This window comes from Ascaphus truei, unplaced genomic scaffold, assembly GCF_040206685.1.
Source record: "Ascaphus truei isolate aAscTru1 unplaced genomic scaffold, aAscTru1.hap1 HAP1_SCAFFOLD_163, whole genome shotgun sequence".
Lineage (NCBI taxonomy): Eukaryota > Metazoa > Chordata > Amphibia > Anura > Ascaphidae > Ascaphus > Ascaphus truei.
In genome coordinates, this window is record NW_027454521.1 from 545,821 (window position 1) to 569,063 (window position 23,243).

General features: G+C 40.7%; 1 long non-coding RNA gene across 1 annotated transcript in view; it reads right to left on the reverse strand.

Annotated features, from left to right (window-relative positions):
- LOC142476631 (uncharacterized) overlaps nucleotides 1-13,656 on the reverse strand; it is a 270,751-nt gene extending 257,095 nt beyond the window's left edge. The window contains exon 1 of the long non-coding RNA XR_012791855.1: nucleotides 13,583-13,656. This is a non-coding gene — a long non-coding RNA (uncharacterized LOC142476631). The remainder of the gene's footprint in view (nucleotides 1-13,582) is intronic.
- Between the last annotated feature and the right edge of the window lie 9,587 nt (nucleotides 13,657-23,243).

The following is a 23,243-nucleotide window of genomic DNA, read 5'->3' on the forward strand; positions in this document are numbered from 1 at the left end:
CCTGCCATCCTGCCTACAGTATGTGATGATATCACAATGTCTCTCTTACATCACAGACAGGCTGACATCATCACACAGGCTGGCGGCCAGCAAGAGACAGAAATGCAGATAGAGACACACTGACAAATACATACACTGTAGGCACAGGCACCATGCGGCTTCTGCACCATAAAAGTTCATTTGAATCAAAAATAATGTCATCTTTTAAGTGAGGCGCTATTGAAATCTTGGGGGTCTAAGTGTCAAGACAATCTTGACATAAAACGGAGGCATCATTTTCAATCATTCAATAATGATGTGGTTTTGGATGACAGTATTCTATGAGATATCATGGGAAAATAATAGGAGACATAATGGAAATACAGTATCGTCCAATTTGTGACCATAATGGGAATATACATAGCGCTTCCTTCACAGGAAATAATACATGTGACATAACGGGAATGTAGTAAGTATGTGGGTTTGGCTGGGATTATCCTACATCCTGCAGGGATATAATAACTGGGAAAACGCTATATTTGATACCGCCACGTCGTGGGATGAGCGAGTAAACATTGCATGTCATTTCCCAGAATCCCTTGCTGCAGTGGGAGCACTGTATGCTACTGTACTGTAGGTGATAATGGTTGAAATATATATATATATATATATATATATATATATAGATATATAGATATATATCTATATATATATATATATATATATATATATATATATATATACATACACATCAACCAGTACAATAATTTAAAAGGGGGGAATTAAAATGGTTGAAGTGGATAATGACAAGTATATACCGATCCAAAAAAACAACTCCTGAGCATGTATGTACTGCTTACATGGATGTACTATTAGCATGTACAGTGTTGTTTGTTACTGCAGTTACCAATTTATTTCCATTTTAAATATTTAATTTCTCTGAAATGGTGCAAGCAAATTGTATGAAAAGTTGCAAACGAATACATGAATGTTTTGTATCCAGAGTCAGGGGGATGAGATGAGATGGGGTCATGTTCATACAGTATTTGAACTGTACATTACTAAAAGAAGGCTTTTTTTCTATGCAGATACAGTATAGTGTTTCAAACACATGCTATACACACGTACACACACATACACATACATACACACACACACACACACACACACACGAGGTAATGTAAAGATGTGGGTGAACAGAGCGAAAAAGATTGTACTAGAAACGCTTATTAACATCAAAGGAATGGGCCTAAAGCAAAAGTTTGAACAGCAGCAGCAGCTGCAGTACCCCTGATATCTATGGATGGGACAGATACCCCCTGCAGACGCACGCACGCACGCACGCACACACACACACACACAGGGAGGGGTCTGTAGTGTGACAGAGCACACCAGCTTCGCCACCAGGCACTCCTTCTTGAATTAAAATAAAACTATCTCCTTACCTCTTTCTGGATGCCCCCTCTTTACCAACAAGAGGGACAGGACCAGCTCTCCTCAGCTTCCATTTTCCTCTTCCTTTCCTCTCTCCCTTGAAAACTTTCTGCACCTGAGACAGTGGGAGGGAGGGAGATAGAGCATGAAACAGCACCCCAAATCCTGTCCCATTACAAGCAGCACAGGCTTCTGTCCCTCTACTCCTCTGCCTCCAGTCATTTGCATGGGAGGGAGGAGCTGCTTGCTCTCTCTCTCCCTCTTTCTCCCTCTCTCTCCTCTACCTCTCTCCCTCCCTCTCTCTTTTAGAAGCTTTACACCTGCCATCCTGCCTACAGTATGTGATGATATCACAATGTCTCTCTTACATCACAGACAGGCTGACATCATCACACAGGCTGGCGGCCAGCAAGAGACAGAAATGCAGATAGAGACACACTGACAAATACATACACTGTAGGCACAGGCACCATGCGGCTTCTGCACCATAAAAGTTCATTTGAATCAAAAATAATGTCATCTTTTAAGTGAGGCGCTATTGAAATCTTGGGGGTCTAAGTGTCAAGACAATCTTGACATAAAACGGAGGCATCATTTTCAATCATTCAATAATGATGTGGTTTTGGATGACAGTATTCTATGAGATATCATGGGAAAATAATAGGAGACATAATGGAAATACAGTATCGTCCAATTTGTGACCATAATGGGAATATACATAGCGCTTCCTTCACAGGAAATAATACATGTGACATAACGGGAATGTAGTAAGTATGTGGGTTTGGCTGGGATTATCCTACATCCTGCAGGGATATAATAACTGGGAAAACGCTATATTTGATACCGCCACGTTGTGGGATGAGCGAGTAAACATTGCATGTCATTTCCCAGAATCCCTTGCTGCAGTGGGAGCACTGTATGCTACTGTACTGTAGGTGATAATGGTTGAAATATATATATATATATATATATATATAGATATATAGATATATATCTATATATATATATATATATATATATATATATATATATATATACATACACATCAACCAGTACAATAATTTAAAAGGGGGGAATTAAAATGGTTGAAGTGGATAATGACAAGTATATACCGATCCAAAAAAACAACTCCTGAGCATCTATGTACTGCTTACATGGATGTACTATTAGCATGTACAGTGTTGTTTGTTACTGCAGTTACCAATTTATTTCCATTTTAAATATTTAATTTCTCTGAAATGGTGCAAGCAAATTGTATGAAAAGTTGCAAACGAATACATGAATGTTTTGTATCCAGAGTCAGGGGGATGAGATGAGATGGGGTCATGTTCATACAGTATTTGAACTGTACATTACTAAAAGAAGGCTTTTTTTCTATGCAGATACAGTATAGTGTTTCAAACACATGCTATACACACGTACACACACATACACATACACACACACACACACACACACACACACACACACACGAGGTAATGTAAAGATGTGGGTGAACAGAGCGAAAAAGATTGTACTAGAAACGCTTATTAACATCAAAGGAATGGGCCTAAAGCAAAAGTTTGAACAGCAGCAGCAGCTGCAGTACCCCTGATATCTATGGATGGGACAGATACCCCCTGCAGACGCACGCACGCACACACACACACACAGGGAGGGGTCTGTAGTGTGACAGAGCACACCAGCTTCGCCACCAGGCACTCCTTCTTGAATTAAAATAAAACTATCTCCTTACCTCTTTCTGTATGCCCCCTCTTTACCAACAAGAGGGACAGGGCCAGCTCTCCTCAGCTTCCATTTTCCTCTTCCTTTCCTCTCTCCCTTGAAAACTTTCTGCACCTGAGACAGTGGGAGGGAGGGAGATAGAGCATGAAACAGCACCCCAAATCCTGTCCCATTACAAGCAGCACAGGCTTCTGTCCCTCTACTCCTCTGCCTCCAGTCATTTGCATGGGAGGGAGGAGCTGCTTGCTCTCTCTCTCCCTCTTTCTCCCTCTCTCTCCTCTACCTCTCTCCCTCCCTCTCTCTTTTAGAAGCTTTACACCTGCCATCCTGCCTACAGTATGTGATGATATCACAATGTCTCTCTTACATCACAGACAGGCTGACATCATCACACAGGCTGGCGGCCAGCAAGAGACAGAAATGCAGATAGAGACACACTGACAAATACATACACTGTAGGCACAGGCACCATGCGGCTTCTACACCATAAAAGTTCATTTGAATCAAAAATAATGTCATCTTTTAAGTGAGGCGCTATTGAAATCTTGGGGGTCTAAGTGTCAAGACAATCTTGACATAAAACGGAGGCATCATTTTCAATCATTCAATAATGATGTGGTTTTGGATGACAGTATTCTATGAGATATCATGGGAAAATAATAGGAGACATAATGGAAATACAATATCGTCCAATTTGTGACCATAATGGGAATATACATAGCGCTTCCTTCACAGGAAATAATACATGTGACATAACGGGAATGTAGTAAGTATGTGGGTTTGGCTGGGATTATCCTACATCCTGCAGGGATATAATAACTGGGAAAACGCTATATTTGATACCGCCACGTCGTGGGATGAGCGAGTAAACATTGCATGTCATTTCCCAGAATCCCTTGCTGCAGTGGGAGCACTGTATGCTACTGTACTGTAGGTGATAATGGTTGAAATATATATATATATATATATATATATATATAGATATATAGATATATATCTATATATCTATATATATATATATATATATATATATATATATATATATATATATACATACACATCAACCAGTACAATAATTTAAAAGGGGGGAATTAAAATGGTTGAAGTGGATAATGACAAGTATATACCGATCCAAAAAAACAACTCCTGAGCATGTATGTACTGCTTACATGGATGTACTATTAGCATGTACAGTGTTGTTTGTTACTGCAGTTACCAATTTATTTCCATTTTAAATATTTAATTTCTCTGAAATGGTGCAAGCAAATTGTATGAAAAGTTGCAAACGAATACATGAATGTTTTGTATCCAGAGTCAGGGGGATGAGATGAGATGGGGTCATGTTCATACAGTATTTGAACTGTACATTACTAAAAGAAGGCTTTTTTTCTATGCAGATACAGTATAGTGTTTCAAACACATGCTATACACACGTACACACACATACACATACACACACACACACACACACACACACACACACACGAGGTAATGTAAAGATGTGGGTGAACAGAGCGAAAAAGATTGTACTAGAAACGCTTATTAACATCAAAGGAATGGGCCTAAAGCAAAAGTTTGAACAGCAGCAGCAGCTGCAGTACCCCTGATATCTATGGATGGGACAGATACCCCCTGCAGACGCACGCACGCACGCACGCACACACACACACACACAGGGAGGGGTCTGTAGTGTGACAGAGCACACCAGCTTCGCCACCAGGCACTCCTTCTTGAATTAAAATAAAACTATCTCCTTACCTCTTTCTGGATGCCCCCTCTTTACCAACAAGAGGGACAGGACCAGCTCTCCTCAGCTTCCATTTTCCTCTTCCTTTCCTCTCTCCCTTGAAAACTTTCTGCACCTGAGACAGTGGGAGGGAGGGAGATAGAGCATGAAACAGCACCCCAAATCCTGTCCCATTACAAGCAGCACAGGCTTCTGTCCCTCTACTCCTCTGCCTCCAGTCATTTGCATGGGAGGGAGGAGCTGCTTGCTCTCTCTCTCCCTCTTTCTCCCTCTCTCTCCTCTACCTCTCTCCCTCCCTCTCTCTTTTAGAAGCTTTACACCTGCCATCCTGCCTACAGTATGTGATGATATCACAATGTCTCTCTTACATCACAGACAGGCTGACATCATCACACAGGCTGGCGGCCAGCAAGAGACAGAAATGCAGATAGAGACACACTGACAAATACATACACTGTAGGCACAGGCACCATGCGGCTTCTGCACCATAAAAGTTCATTTGAATCAAAAATAATGTCATCTTTTAAGTGAGGCGCTATTGAAATCTTGGGGGTCTAAGTGTCAAGACAATCTTGACATAAAACGGAGGCATCATTTTCAATCATTCAATAATGATGTGGTTTTGGATGACAGTATTCTATGAGATATCATGGGAAAATAATAGGAGACATAATGGAAATACAGTATCGTCCAATTTGTGACCATAATGGGAATATACATAGCGCTTCCTTCACAGGAAATAATACATGTGACATAACGGGAATGTAGTAAGTATGTGGGTTTGGCTGGGATTATCCTACATCCTGCAGGGATATAATAACTGGGAAAACGCTATATTTGATACCGCCACGTCGTGGGATGAGCGAGTAAACATTGCATGTCATTTCCCAGAATCCCTTGCTGCAGTGGGAGCACTGTATGCTACTGTACTGTAGGTGATAATGGTTGAAATATATATATATATATATATATATAGATATATAGATATATATCTATATATATATATATATATATATATATATATATATATATATATATATATATACATACACATCAACCAGTACAATAATTTAAAAGGGGGGAATTAAAATGGTTGAAGTGGATAATGACAAGTATATACCGATCCAAAAAAACAACTCCTGAGCATGTATGTACTGCTTACATGGATGTACTATTAGCATGTACAGTGTTGTTTGTTACTGCAGTTACCAATTTATTTCCATTTTAAATATTTAATTTCTCTGAAATGGTGCAAGCAAATTGTATGAAAAGTTGCAAACGAATACATGAATGTTTTGTATCCAGAGTCAGGGGGATGAGATGAGATGGGGTCATGTTCATACAGTATTTGAACTGTACATTACTAAAAGAAGGCTTTTTTTCTATGCAGATACAGTATAGTGTTTCAAACACATGCTATACACACGTACACACACATACACATACACACACACACACACACACACACACACACGAGGTAATGTAAAGATGTGGGTGAACAGAGCGAAAAAGATTGTACTAGAAACGCTTATTAACATCAAAGGAATGGGCCTAAAGCAAAAGTTTGAACAGCAGCAGCAGCTGCAGTACCCCTGATATCTATGGATGGGACAGATACCCCCTGCAGACGCACGCACGCACGCACGCACGCACACACACACAGGGAGGGGTCTGTAGTGTGACAGAGCACACCAGCTTCGCCACCAGGCACTCCTTCTTGAATTAAAATAAAACTATCTCCTTACCTCTTTCTGGATGCCCCCTCTTTACCAACAAGAGGGACAGGACCAGCTCTCCTCAGCTTCCATTTTCCTCTTCCTTTCCTCTCCCTTGAAAACTTTCTGCACCTGAGACAGTGGGAGGGAGGGAGATAGAGCATGAAACAGCACCCCAAATCCTGTCCCATTACAAGCAGCACAGGCTTCTGTCCCTCTACTCCTCTGCCTCCAGTCATTTGCATGGGAGGGAGGAGCTGCTTGCTCTCTCTCTCCCTCTTTCTCCCTCTCTCTCCTCTACCTCTCTCCCTCCCTCTCTCTTTTAGAAGCTTTACACCTGCCATCCTGCCTACAGTATGTGATGATATCACAATGTCTCTCTTACATCACAGACAGGCTGACATCATCACACAGGCTGGCGGCCAGCAAGAGACAGAAATGCAGATAGAGACACACTGACAAATACATACACTGTAGGCACAGGCACCATGCGGCTTCTGCACCATAAAAGTTAATTTGAATCAAAAATAATGTCATCTTTTAAGTGAGGCGCTATTGAAATCTTGGGGGTCTAAGTGTCAAGACAATCTTGACATAAAACGGAGGCATCATTTTCAATCATTCAATAATGATGTGGTTTTGGATGACAGTATTCTATGAGATATCATGGGAAAATAATAGGAGACATAATGGAAATACAGTATCGTCCAATTTGTGACCATAATGGGAATATACATAGCGCTTCCTTCACAGGAAATAATACATGTGACATAACGGGAATGTAGTAAGTATGTGGGTTTGGCTGGGATTATCCTACATCCTGCAGGGATATAATAACTGGGAAAACGCTATATTTGATACCGCCACGTCGTGGGATGAGCGAGTAAACATTGCATGTCATTTCCCAGAATCCCTTGCTGCAGTGGGAGCACTGTATGCTACTGTACTGTAGGTGATAATGGTTGAAATATATATATATATATATATATATATAGATATATAGATATATATCTATATATCTATATCTATATCTATATATATATATATATATATATATATATATATATATATATACATACACATCAACCAGTACAATAATTTAAAAGGGGGGAATTAAAATGGTTGAAGTGGATAATGACAAGTATATACCGATCCAAAAAAACAACTCCTGAGCATGTATGTACTGCTTACATGGATGTACTATTAGCATGTACAGTGTTGTTTGTTACTGCAGTTACCAATTTATTTCCATTTTAAATATTTAATTTCTCTGAAATGGTGCAAGCAAATTGTATGAAAAGTTGCAAACGAATACATGAATGTTTTGTATCCAGAGTCAGGGGGATGAGATGAGATGGGGTCATGTTCATACAGTATTTGAACTGTACATTACTAAAAGAAGGCTTTTTTTCTATGCAGATACAGTATAGTGTTTCAAACACATGCTATACACACGTACACACACATACACATACACACACACACACACACACACACACACACGAGGTAATGTAAAGATGTGGGTGAACAGAGCGAAAAAGATTGTACTAGAAACGCTTATTAACATCAAAGGAATGGGCCTAAAGCAAAAGTTTGAACAGCAGCAGCAGCTGCAGTACCCCTGATATCTATGGATGGGACAGATACCCCCTGCAGACGCACGCACGCACGCACGCACGCACACACACACAGGGAGGGGTCTGTAGTGTGACAGAGCACACCAGCTTCGCCACCAGGCACTCCTTCTTGAATTAAAATAAAACTATCTCCTTACCTCTTTCTGGATGCCCCCTCTTTACCAACAAGAGGGACAGGACCAGCTCTCCTCAGCTTCCATTTTCCTCTTCCTTTCCTCTCCCTTGAAAACTTTCTGCACCTGAGACAGTGGGAGGGAGGGAGATAGAGCATGAAACAGCACCCCAAATCCTGTCCCATTACAAGCAGCACAGGCTTCTGTCCCTCTACTCCTCTGCCTCCAGTCATTTGCATGGGAGGGAGGAGCTGCTTGCTCTCTCTCTCCCTCTTTCTCCCTCTCTCTCCTCTACCTCTCTCCCTCCCTCTCTCTTTTAGAAGCTTTACACCTGCCATCCTGCCTACAGTATGTGATGATATCACAATGTCTCTCTTACATCACAGACAGGCTGACATCATCACACAGGCTGGCGGCCAGCAAGAGACAGAAATGCAGATAGAGACACACTGACAAATACATACACTGTAGGCACAGGCACCATGCGGCTTCTGCACCATAAAAGTTCATTTGAATCAAAAATAATGTCATCTTTTAAGTGAGGCGCTATTGAAATCTTGGGGGTCTAAGTGTCAAGACAATCTTGACATAAAACGGAGGCATCATTTTCAATCATTCAATAATGATGTGGTTTTGGATGACAGTATTCTATGAGATATCATGGGAAAATAATAGGAGACATAATGGAAATACAGTATCGTCCAATTTGTGACCATAATGGGAATATACATAGCGCTTCCTTCACAGGAAATAATACATGTGACATAACGGGAATGTAGTAAGTATGTGGGTTTGGCTGGGATTATCCTACATCCTGCAGGGATATAATAACTGGGAAAACGCTATATTTGATACCGCCACGTCGTGGGATGAGCGAGTAAACATTGCATGTCATTTCCCAGAATCCCTTGCTGCAGTGGGAGCACTGTATGCTACTGTACTGTAGGTGATAATGGTTGAAATATATATATATATATATATATATATAGATATATAGATATATATCTATATATCTATATCTATATATATATATATATATATATATATATATATATATATATATATATACATACACATCAACCAGTACAATAATTTAAAAGGGGGGAATTAAAATGGTTGAAGTGGATAATGACAAGTATATACCGATCCAAAAAAACAACTCCTGAGCATGTATGTACTGCTTACATGGATGTACTATTAGCATGTACAGTGTTGTTTGTTACTGCAGTTACCAATTTATTTCCATTTTAAATATTTAATTTCTCTGAAATGGTGCAAGCAAATTGTATGAAAAGTTGCAAACGAATACATGAATGTTTTGTATCCAGAGTCAGGGGGATGAGATGAGATGGGGTCATGTTCATACAGTATTTGAACTGTACATTACTAAAAGAAGGCTTTTTTTCTATGCAGATACAGTATAGTGTTTCAAACACATGCTATACACACGTACACACACATACACATACACACACACACACACACACACACACGAGGTAATGTAAAGATGTGGGTGAACAGAGCGAAAAAGATTGTACTAGAAACGCTTATTAACATCAAAGGAATGGGCCTAAAGCAAAAGTTTGAACAGCAGCAGCAGCTGCAGTACCCCTGATATCTATGGATGGGACAGATACCCCCTGCAGACGCACGCACGCACGCACGCACGCACACACACACACACACAGGGAGGGGTCTGTAGTGTGACAGAGCACACCAGCTTCGCCACCAGGCACTCCTTCTTGAATTAAAATAAAACTATCTCCTTACCTCTTTCTGGATGCCCCCTCTTTACCAACAAGAGGGACAGGACCAGCTCTCCTCAGCTTCCATTTTCCTCTTCCTTTCCTCTCTCCCTTGAAAACTTTCTGCACCTGAGACAGTGGGAGGGAGGGAGATAGAGCATGAAACAGCACCCCAAATCCTGTCCCATTACAAGCAGCACAGGCTTCTGTCCCTCTACTCCTCTGCCTCCAGTCATTTGCATGGGAGGGAGGAGCTGCTTGCTCTCTCTCTCCCTCTTTCTCCCTCTCTCTCCTCTACCTCTCTCCCTCCCTCTCTCTTTTAGAAGCTTTACACCTGCCATCCTGCCTACAGTATGTGATGATATCACAATGTCTCTCTTACATCACAGACAGGCTGACATCATCACACAGGCTGGCGGCCAGCAAGAGACAGAAATGCAGATAGAGACACACTGACAAATACATACACTGTAGGCACAGGCACCATGCGGCTTCTGCACCATAAAAGTTCATTTGAATCAAAAATAATGTCATCTTTTAAGTGAGGCGCTATTGAAATCTTGGGGGTCTAAGTGTCAAGACAATCTTGACATAAAACGGAGGCATCATTTTCAATCATTCAATAATGATGTGGTTTTGGATGACAGTATTCTATGAGATATCATGGGAAAATAATAGGAGACATAATGGAAATACAGTATCGTCCAATTTGTGACCATAATGGGAATATACATAGCGCTTCCTTCACAGGAAATAATACATGTGACATAACGGGAATGTAGTAAGTATGTGGGTTTGGCTGGGATTATCCTACATCCTGCAGGGATATAATAACTGGGAAAACGCTATATTTGATACCGCCACGTTGTGGGATGAGCGAGTAAACATTGCATGTCATTTCCCAGAATCCCTTGCTGCAGTGGGAGCACTGTATGCTACTGTACTGTAGGTGATAATGGTTGAAATATATATATATATATATATATATAGATATATAGATATATATCTATATATATATATATATATATATATATATATATATATATATATATATACATACACATCAACCAGTACAATAATTTAAAAGGGGGGAATTAAAATGGTTGAAGTGGATAATGACAAGTATATACCGATCCAAAAAAACAACTCCTGAGCATGTATGTACTGCTTACATGGATGTACTATTAGCATGTACAGTGTTGTTTGTTACTGCAGTTACCAATTTATTTCCATTTTAAATATTTAATTTCTCTGAAATGGTGCAAGCAAATTGTATGAAAAGTTGCAAACGAATACATGAATGTTTTGTATCCAGAGTCAGGGGGATGAGATGAGATGGGGTCATGTTCATACAGTATTTGAACTGTACATTACTAAAAGAAGGCTTTTTTTCTATGCAGATACAGTATAGTGTTTCAAACACATGCTATACACACGTACACACACATACACATACACACACACACACACACACACACACGAGGTAATGTAAAGATGTGGGTGAACAGAGCGAAAAAGATTGTACTAGAAACGCTTATTAACATCAAAGGAATGGGCCTAAAGCAAAAGTTTGAACAGCAGCAGCAGCTGCAGTACCCCTGATATCTATGGATGGGACAGATACCCCCTGCAGACGCACGCACGCACGCACGCACGCACACACACACACACACAGGGAGGGGTCTGTAGTGTGACAGAGCACACCAGCTTCGCCACCAGGCACTCCTTCTTGAATTAAAATAAAACTATCTCCTTACCTCTTTCTGGATGCCCCCTCTTTACCAACAAGAGGGACAGGACCAGCTCTCCTCAGCTTCCATTTTCCTCTTCCTTTCCTCTCTCCCTTGAAAACTTTCTGCACCTGAGACAGTGGGAGGGAGGGAGATAGAGCATGAAACAGCACCCCAAATCCTGTCCCATTACAAGCAGCACAGGCTTCTGTCCCTCTACTCCTCTGCCTCCAGTCATTTGCATGGGAGGGAGGAGCTGCTTGCTCTCTCTCTCCCTCTTTCTCCCTCTCTCTCCTCTACCTCTCTCCCTCCCTCTCTCTTTTAGAAGCTTTACACCTGCCATCCTGCCTACAGTATGTGATGATATCACAATGTCTCTCTTACATCACAGACAGGCTGACATCATCACACAGGCTGGCGGCCAGCAAGAGACAGAAATGCAGATAGAGACACACTGACAAATACATACACTGTAGGCACAGGCACCATGCGGCTTCTGCACCATAAAAGTTCATTTGAATCAAAAATAATGTCATCTTTTAAGTGAGGCGCTATTGAAATCTTGGGGGTCTAAGTGTCAAGACAATCTTGACATAAAACGGAGGCATCATTTTCAATCATTCAATAATGATGTGGTTTTGGATGACAGTATTCTATGAGATATCATGGGAAAATAATAGGAGACATAATGGAAATACAGTATCGTCCAATTTGTGACCATAATGGGAATATACATAGCGCTTCCTTCACAGGAAATAATACATGTGACATAACGGGAATGTAGTAAGTATGTGGGTTTGGCTGGGATTATCCTACATCCTGCAGGGATATAATAACTGGGAAAACGCTATATTTGATACCGCCACGTTGTGGGATGAGCGAGTAAACATTGCATGTCATTTCCCAGAATCCCTTGCTGCAGTGGGAGCACTGTATGCTACTGTACTGTAGGTGATAATGGTTGAAATATATATATATATATATATATATAGATATATAGATATATATCTATATATATATATATATATATATATATATATATATATATATACATACACATCAACCAGTACAATAATTTAAAAGGGGGGAATTAAAATGGTTGAAGTGGATAATGACAAGTATATACCGATCCAAAAAAACAACTCCTGAGCATGTATGTACTGCTTACATGGATGTACTATTAGCATGTACAGTGTTGTTTGTTACTGCAGTTACCAATTTATTTCCATTTTAAATATTTAATTTCTCTGAAATGGTGCAAGCAAATTGTATGAAAAGTTGCAAACGAATACATGAATGTTTTGTATCCAGAGTCAGGGGGATGAGATGAGATGGGGTCATGTTCATACAGTATTTGAACTGTACATTACTAAAAGAAGGCTTTTTTTCTATGCAGATACAGTATAGTGTTTCAAACACATGCTATACACACGTACACACACATACACATACACACACACACACACACACACACACACACGAGGTAATGTAAAGATGTGGGTGAACAGAGCGAAAAAGATTGTACTAGAAACGCTTATTAACATCAAAGGAATGGGCCTAAAGCAAAAGTTTGAACAGCAGCAGCAGCTGCAGTACCCCTGATATCTATGGATGGGACAGATACCCCCTGCAGACGCACGCACGCACGCACGCACGCACACACACACACACACAGGGAGGGGTCTGTAGTGTGACAGAGCACACCAGCTTCGCCACCAGGCACTCCTTCTTGAATTAAAATAAAACTATCTCCTTACCTCTTTCTGGATGCCCCCTCTTTACCAAAAAGAGGGACAGGACCAGCTCTCCTCAGCTTCCATTTTCCTCTTCCTTTCCTCTCTCCCTTGAAAACTTTCTGCACCTGAGACAGTGGGAGGGAGGGAGATAGAGCATGAAACAGCACCCCAAATCCTGTCCCATTACAAGCAGCACAGGCTTCTGTCCCTCTACTCCTCTGCCTCCAGTCATTTGCATGGGAGGGAGGAGCTGCTTGCTCTCTCTCTCCCTCTTTCTCCCTCTCTCTCCTCTACCTCTCTCCCTCCCTCTCTCTTTTAGAAGCTTTACACCTGCCATCCTGCCTACAGTATGTGATGATATCACAATGTCTCTCTTACATCACAGACAGGCTGACATCATCACACAGGCTGGCGGCCAGCAAGAGACAGAAATGCAGATAGAGACACACTGACAAATACATACACTGTAGGCACAGGCACCATGCGGCTTCTGCACCATAAAAGTTCATTTGAATCAAAAATAATGTCATCTTTTAAGTGAGGCGCTATTGAAATCTTGGGGGTCTAAGTGTCAAGACAATCTTGACATAAAACGGAGGCATCATTTTCAATCATTCAATAATGATGTGGTTTTGGATGACAGTATTCTATGAGATATCATGGGAAAATAATAGGAGACATAATGGAAATACAGTATCGTCCAATTTGTGACCATAATGGGAATATACATAGCGCTTCCTTCACAGGAAATAATACATGTGACATAACGGGAATGTAGTAAGTATGTGGGTTTGGCTGGGATTATCCTACATCCTGCAGGGATATAATAACTGGGAAAACGCTATATTTGATACCGCCACGTCGTGGGATGAGCGAGTAAACATTGCATGTCATTTCCCAGAATCCCTTGCTGCAGTGGGAGCACTGTATGCTACTGTACTGTAGGTGATAATGGTTGAAATATATATATATATATATATATAGATATATAGATATATATCTATATATATATATATATATATATATATATATATATATATATATATATATATATACATACACATCAACCAGTACAATAATTTAAAAGGGGGGAATTAAAATGGTTGAAGTGGATAATGACAAGTATATACCGATCCAAAAAAACAACTCCTGAGCATGTATGTACTGCTTACATGGATGTACTATTAGCATGTACAGTGTTGTTTGTTACTGCAGTTACCAATTTATTTCCATTTTAAATATTTAATTTCTCTGAAATGGTGCAAGCAAATTGTATGAAAAGTTGCAAACGAATACATGAATGTTTTGTATCCAGAGTCAGGGGGATGAGATGAGATGGGGTCATGTTCATACAGTATTTGAACTGTACATTACTAAAAGAAGGCTTTTTTTCTATGCAGATACAGTATAGTGTTTCAAACACATGCTATACACACGTACACACACATACACATACACACACACACACACACACACACACACACGAGGTAATGTAAAGATGTGGGTGAACAGAGCGAAAAAGATTGTACTAGAAACGCTTATTAACATCAAAGGAATGGGCCTAAAGCAAAAGTTTGAACAGCAGCAGCAGCTGCAGTACCCCTGATATCTATGGATGGGACAGATACCCCCTGCAGACGCACGCACGCACGCACGCACACACACACACAGGGAGGGGTCTGTAGTGTGACAGAGCACACCAGCTTCGCCACCAGGCACTCCTTCTTGAATTAAAATAAAACTATCTCCTTACCTCTTTCTGGATGCCCCCTCTTTACCAACAAGAGGGACAGGACCAGCTCTCCTCAGCTTCCATTTTCCTCTTCCTTTCCTCTCTCCCTTGAAAACTTTCTGCACCTGAGACAGTGGGAGGGAGGGAGATAGAGCATGAAACAGCACCCCAAATCCTGTCCCATTACAAGCAGCACAGGCTTCTGTCCCTCTACTCCTCTGCCTCCAGTCATTTGCATGGGAGGGAGGAGCTGCTTGCTCTCTCTCTCCCTCTTTCTCCCTCTCTCTCCTCTACCTCTCTCCCTCCCTCTCTCTTTTAGAAGCTTTACACCTGCCATCCTGCCTACAGTATGTGATGATATCACAATGTCTCTCTTACATCACAGACAGGCTGACATCATCACACAGGCTGGCGGCCAGCAAGAGACAGAAATGCAGATAGAGACACACTGACAAATACATACACTGTAGGCACAGGCACCATGCGGCTTCTGCACCATAAAAGTTCATTTGAATCAAAAATAATGTCATCTTTTAAGTGAGGCGCTATTGAAATCTTGGGGGTCTAAGTGTCAAGACAATCTTGACATAAAACGGAGGCATCATTTTCAATCATTCAATAATGATGTGGTTTTGGATGACAGTATTCTATGAGATATCATGGGAAAATAATAGGAGACATAATGGAAATACAGTATCGTCCAATTTGTGACCATAATGGGAATATACATAGCGCTTCCTTCACAGGAAATAATACATGTGACATAACGGGAATGTAGTAAGTATGTGGGTTTGGCTGGGATTATCCTACATCCTGCAGGGATATAATAACTGGGAAAACGCTATATTTGATACCGCCACGTCGTGGGATGAGCGAGTAAACATTGCATGTCATTTCCCAGAATCCCTTGCTGCAGTGGGAGCACTGTATGCTACTGTACTGTAGGTGATAATGGTTGAAATATATATATATATATATATATATATATAGATATATAGATATATATCTATATATATATATATATATATATATATATATATATATATATATATATACATACACATCAACCAGTACAATAATTTAAAAGGGGGGAATTAAAATGGTTGAAGTGGATAATGACAAGTATATACCGATCCAAAAAAACAACTCCTGAGCATGTATGTACTGCTTACATGGATGTACTATTAGCATGTACAGTGTTGTTTGTTACTGCAGTTACCAATTTATTTCCATTTTAAATATTTAATTTCTCTGAAATGGTGCAAGCAAATTGTATGAAAAGTTGCAAACGAATACATGAATGTTTTGTATCCAGAGTCAGGGGGATGAGATGAGATGGGGTCATGTTCATACAGTATTTGAACTGTACATTACTAAAAGAAGGCTTTTTTTCTATGCAGATACAGTATAGTGTTTCAAACACATGCTATACACACGTACACACACATACACATACACACACACACACACACACACACACACACACGAGGTAATGTAAAGATGTGGGTGAACAGAGCGAAAAAGATTGTACTAGAAACGCTTATTAACATCAAAGGAATGGGCCTAAAGCAAAAGTTTGAACAGCAGCAGCAGCTGCAGTACCCCTGATATCTATGGATGGGACAGATACCCCCTGCAGACGCACGCACGCACGCACGCACACACACACACACACAGGGAGGGGTCTGTAGTGTGACAGAGCACACCAGCTTCGCCACCAGGCACTCCTTCTTGAATTAAAATAAAACTATCTCCTTACCTCTTTCTGGATGCCCCCTCTTTACCAACAAGAGGGACAGGACCAGCTCTCCTCAGCTTCCATTTTCCTCTTCCTTTCCTCTCTCCCTTGAAAACTTTCTGCACCTGAGACAGTGGGAGGGAGGGAGATAGAGCATGAAACAGCACCCCAAATCCTGTCCCATTACAAGCAGCACAGGCTTCTGTCCCTCTACTCCTCTGCCTCCAGTCATTTGCATGGGAGGGAGGAGCTGCTTGCTCTCTCTCTCCCTCTTTCTCCCTCTCTCTCCTCTACCTCTCTCCCTCCCTCTCTCTTTTAGAAGCTTTACACCTGCCATCCTGCCTACAGTATGTGATGATATCACAATGTCTCTCTTACATCACAGACAGGCTGACATCATCACACAGGCTGGCGGCCAGCAAGAGACAGAAATGCAGATAGAGACACACTGACAAATACATACACTGTAGGCACAGGCACCATGCGGCTTCTGCACCATAAAAGTTCATTTGAATCAAAAATAATGTCATCTTTTAAGTGAGGCGCTATTGAAATCTTGGGGGTCTAAGTGTCAAGACAATCTTGACATAAAACGGAGGCATCATTTTCAATCATTCAATAATGATGTGGTTTTGGATGACAGTATTCTATGAGATATCATGGGAAAATAATAGGAGACATAATGGAAATACAGTATCGTCCAATTTGTGACCATAATGGGAATATACATAGCGCTTCCTTCACAGGAAATAATACATGTGACATAACGGGAATGTAGTAAGTATGTGGGTTTGGCTGGGATTATCCTACATCCTGCAGGGATATAATAACTGGGAAAACGCTATATTTGATACCGCCACGTTGTGGGATGAGCGAGTAAACATTGCATGTCATTTCCCAGAATCCCTTGCTGCAGTGGGAGCACTGTATGCTACTGTACTGTAGGTGATAATGGTTGAAATATATATATATATATATATATATAGATATATAGATATATATCTATCTATATATATATATATATATATATATATATATATATATATATATATATACATACACATCAACCAGTACAATAATTTAAAAGGGGGGAATTAAAATGGTTGAAGTGGATAATGACAAGTATATACCGATCCAAAAAAACAACTCCTGAGCATGTATGTACTGCTTACATGGATGTACTATTAGCATGTACAGTGTTGTTTGTTACTGCAGTTACCAATTTATTTCCATTTTAAATATTTAATTTCTCTGAAATGGTGCAAGCAAATTGTATGAAAAGTTGCAAACGAATACATGAATGTTTTGTATCCAGAGTCAGGGGGATGAGATGAGATGGGGTCATGTTCATACAGTATTTGAACTGTACATTACTAAAAGAAGGCTTTTTTTCTATGCAGATACAGTATAGTGTTTCAAACACATGCTATACACACGTACACACACATACACATACACACACACACACACACACACACACACACACGAGGTAATGTAAAGATGTGGGTGAACAGAGCGAAAAAGATTGTACTAGAAACGCTTATTAACATCAAAGGAATGGGCCTAAAGCAAAAGTTTGAACAGCAGCAGCAGCTGCAGTACCCCTGATATCTATGGATGGGACAGATACCCCCTGCAGACGCACGCACGCACGCACGCACACACACACACACACAGGGAGGGGTCTGTAGTGTGACAGAGCACACCAGCTTCGCCACCAGGCACTCCTTCTTGAATTAAAATAAAACTATCTCCTTACCTCTTTCTGGATGCCCCCTCTTTACCAACAAGAGGGACAGGACCAGCTCTCCTCAGCTTCCATTTTCCTCTTCCTTTCCTCTCTCCCTTGAAAACTTTCTGCACCTGAGACAGTGGGAGGGAGGGAGATAGAGCATGAAACAGCACCCCAAATCCTGTCCCATTACAAGCAGCACAGGCTTCTGTCCCTCTACTCCTCTGCCTCCAGTCATTTGCATGGGAGGGAGGAGCTGCTTGCTCTCTCTCTCCCTCTTTCTCCCTCTCTCTCCTCTACCTCTCTCCCTCCCTCTCTCTTTTAGAAGCTTTACACCTGCCATCCTGCCTACAGTATGTGATGATATCACAATGTCTCTCTTACATCACAGACAGGCTGACATCATCACACAGGCTGGCGGCCAGCAAGAGACAGAAATGCAGATAGAGACACACTGACAAATACATACACTGTAGGCACAGGCACCATGCGGCTTCTGCACCATAAAAGTTCATTTGAATCAAAAATAATGTCATCTTTTAAGTGAGGCGCTATTGAAATCTTGGGGGTCTAAGTGTCAAGACAATCTTGACATAAAACGGAGGCATCATTTTCAATCATTCAATAATGATGTGGTTTTGGATGACAGTATTCTATGAGATATCATGGGAAAATAATAGGAGACATAATGGAAATACAGTATCGTCCAATTTGTGACCATAATGGGAATATACATAGCGCTTCCTTCACAGGAAATAATACATGTGACATAACGGGAATGTAGTAAGTATGTGGGTTTGGCTGGGATTATCCTACATCCTGCAGGGATATAATAACTGGGAAAACGCTATATTTGATACCGCCACGTTGTGGGATGAGCGAGTAAACATTGCATGTCATTTCCCAGAATCCCTTGCTGCAGTGGGAGCACTGTATGCTACTGTACTGTAGGTGATAATGGTTGAAATATATATATATATATATATATATAGATATATAGATATATATCTATCTATATATATATATATATATATATATATATATATATATATATATATATACATACACATCAACCAGTACAATAATTTAAAAGGGGGGAATTAAAATGGTTGAAGTGGATAATGACAAGTATATACCGATCCAAAAAAACAACTCCTGAGCATGTATGTACTGCTTACATGGATGTACTATTAGCATGTACAGTGTTGTTTGTTACTGCAGTTACCAATTTATTTCCATTTTAAATATTTAATTTCTCTGAAATGGTGCAAGCAAATTGTATGAAAAGTTGCAAACGAATACATGAATGTTTTGTATCCAGAGTCAGGGGGATGAGATGAGATGGGGTCATGTTCATACAGTATTTGAACTGTACATTACTAAAAGAAGGCTTTTTTTCTATGCAGATACAGTATAGTGTTTCAAACACATGCTATACACACGTACACACACATACACATACACACACACACACACACACACACACACACACGAGGTAATGTAAAGATGTGGGTGAACAGAGCGAAAAAGATTGTACTAGAAACGCTTATTAACATCAAAGGAATGGGCCTAAAGCAAAAGTTTGAACAGCAGCAGCAGCTGCAGTACCCCTGATATCTATGGATGGGACAGATACCCCCTGCAGACGCACGCACGCACACACACACACACACAGGGAGGGGTCTGTAGTGTGACAGAGCACACCAGCTTCGCCACCAGGCACTCCTTCTTGAATTAAAATAAAACTATCTCCTTACCTCTTTCTGGATGCCCCCTCTTTACCAACAAGAGGGACAGGACCAGCTCTCCTCAGCTTCCATTTTCCTCTTCCTTTCCTCTCTCCCTTGAAAACTTTCTGCACCTGAGACAGTGGGAGGGAGGGAGATAGAGCATGAAACAGCACCCCAAATCCTGTCCCATTACAAGCAGCACAGGCTTCTGTCCCTCTACTCCTCTGCCTCCAGTCATTTGCATGGGAGGGAGGAGCTGCTTGCTCTCTCTCTCCCTCTTTCTCCCTCTCTCTCCTCTACCTCTCTCCCTCCCTCTCTCTTTTAGAAGCTTTACACCTGCCATCCTGCCTACAGTATGTGATGATATCACAATGTCTCTCTTACATCACAGACAGGCTGACATCATCACACAGGCTGGCGGCCAGCAAGAGACAGAAATGCAGATAGAGACACACTGACAAATACATACACTGTAGGCACAGGCACCATGCGGCTTCTGCACCATAAAAGTTCATTTGAATCAAAAATAATGTCATCTTTTAAGTGAGGCGCTATTGAAATCTTGGGGGTCTAAGTGTCAAGACAATCTTGACATAAAACGGAGGCATCATTTTCAATCATTCAATAATGATGTGGTTTTGGATGACAGTATTCTATGAGATATCATGGGAAAATAATAGGAGACATAATGGAAATACAGTATCGTCCAATTTGTGACCATAATGGGAATATACATAGCGCTTCCTTCACAGGAAATAATACATGTGACATAACGGGAATGTAGTAAGTATGTGGGTTTGGCTGGGATTATCCTACATCCTGCAGGGATATAATAACTGGGAAAACGCTATATTTGATACCGCCACGTCGTGGGATGAGCGAGTAAACATTGCATGTCATTTCCCAGAATCCCTTGCTGCAGTGGGAGCACTGTATGCTACTGTACTGTAGGTGATAATGGTTGAAATATATATATATATATATATATAGATATATAGATATATATCTATATATATATATATATATATATATATATATATATATATATACATACACATCAACCAGTACAATAATTTAAAAGGGGGGAATTAAAATGGTTGAAGTGGATAATGACAAGTATATACCGATCCAAAAAAACAACTCCTGAGCATGTATGTACTGCTTACATGGATGTACTATTAGCATGTACAGTGTTGTTTGTTACTGCAGTTACCAATTTATTTCCATTTTAAATATTTAATTTCTCTGAAATGGTGCAAGCAAATTGTATGAAAAGTTGCAAACGAATACATGAATGTTTTGTATCCAGAGTCAGGGGGATGAGATGAGATGGGGTCATGTTCATACAGTATTTGAACTGTACATTACTAAAAGAAGGCTTTTTTTCTATGCAGATACAGTATAGTGTTTCAAACACATGCTATACACACGTACACACACATACACATACACACACACACACACACACACACACACACGAGGTAATGTAAAGATGTGGGTGAACAGAGCGAAAAAGATTGTACTAGAAACGCTTATTAACATCAAAGGAATGGGCCTAAAGCAAAAGTTTGAACAGCAGCAGCAGCTGCAGTACCCCTGATATCTATGGATGGGACAGATACCCCCTGCAGATGCACGCACGCACACACACACACACACAGGGAGGGGTCTGTAGTGTGACAGAGCACACCAGCTTCGCCACCAGGCACTCCTTCTTGAATTAAAATAAAACTATCTCCTTACCTCTTTCTGGATGCCCCCTCTTTACCAACAAGAGGGACAGGACCAGCTCTCCTCAGCTTCCATTTTCCTCTTCCTTTCCTCTCTCCCTTGAAAACTTTCTGCACCTGAGACAGTGGGAGGGAGGGAGATAGAGCATGAAACAGCACCCCAAATCCTGTCCCATTACAAGCAGCACAGGCTTCTGTCCCTCTACTCCTCTGCCTCCAGTCATTTGCATGGGAGGGAGGAGCTGCTTGCTCTCTCTCTCCCTCTTTCTCCCTCTCTCTCCTCTACCTCTCTCCCTCCCTCTCTCTTTTAGAAGCTTTACACCTGCCATCCTGCCTACAGTATGTGATGATATCACAATGTCTCTCTTACATCACAGACAGGCTGACATCATCACACAGGCTGGCGGCCAGCAAGAGACAGAAATGCAGATAGAGACACACTGACAAATACATACACTGTAGGCACAGGCACCATGCGGCTTCTGCACCATAAAAGTTCATTTGAATCAAAAATAATGTCATCTTTTAAGTGAGGCGCTATTGAAATCTTGGGGGTCTAAGTGTCAAGACAATCTTGACATAAAACGGAGGCATCATTTTCAATCATTCAATAATGATGTGGTTTTGGATGACAGTATTCTATGAGATATCATGGGAAAATAATAGGAGACATAATGGAAATACAGTATCGTCCAATTTGTGACCATAATGGGAATATACATAGCGCTTCCTTCACAGGAAATAATACATGTGACATAACGGGAATGTAGTAAGTATGTGGGTTTGGCTGGGATTATCCTACATCCTGCAGGGATATAATAACTGGGAAAACGCTATATTTGATACCGCCACGTCGTGGGATGAGCGAGTAAACATTGCATGTCATTTCCCAGAATCCCTTGCTGCAGTGGGAGCACTGTATGCTACTGTACTGTAGGTGATAATGGTTGAAATATATATATATATATATATATATAGATATATAGATATATATCTATATATATATATATATATATATAT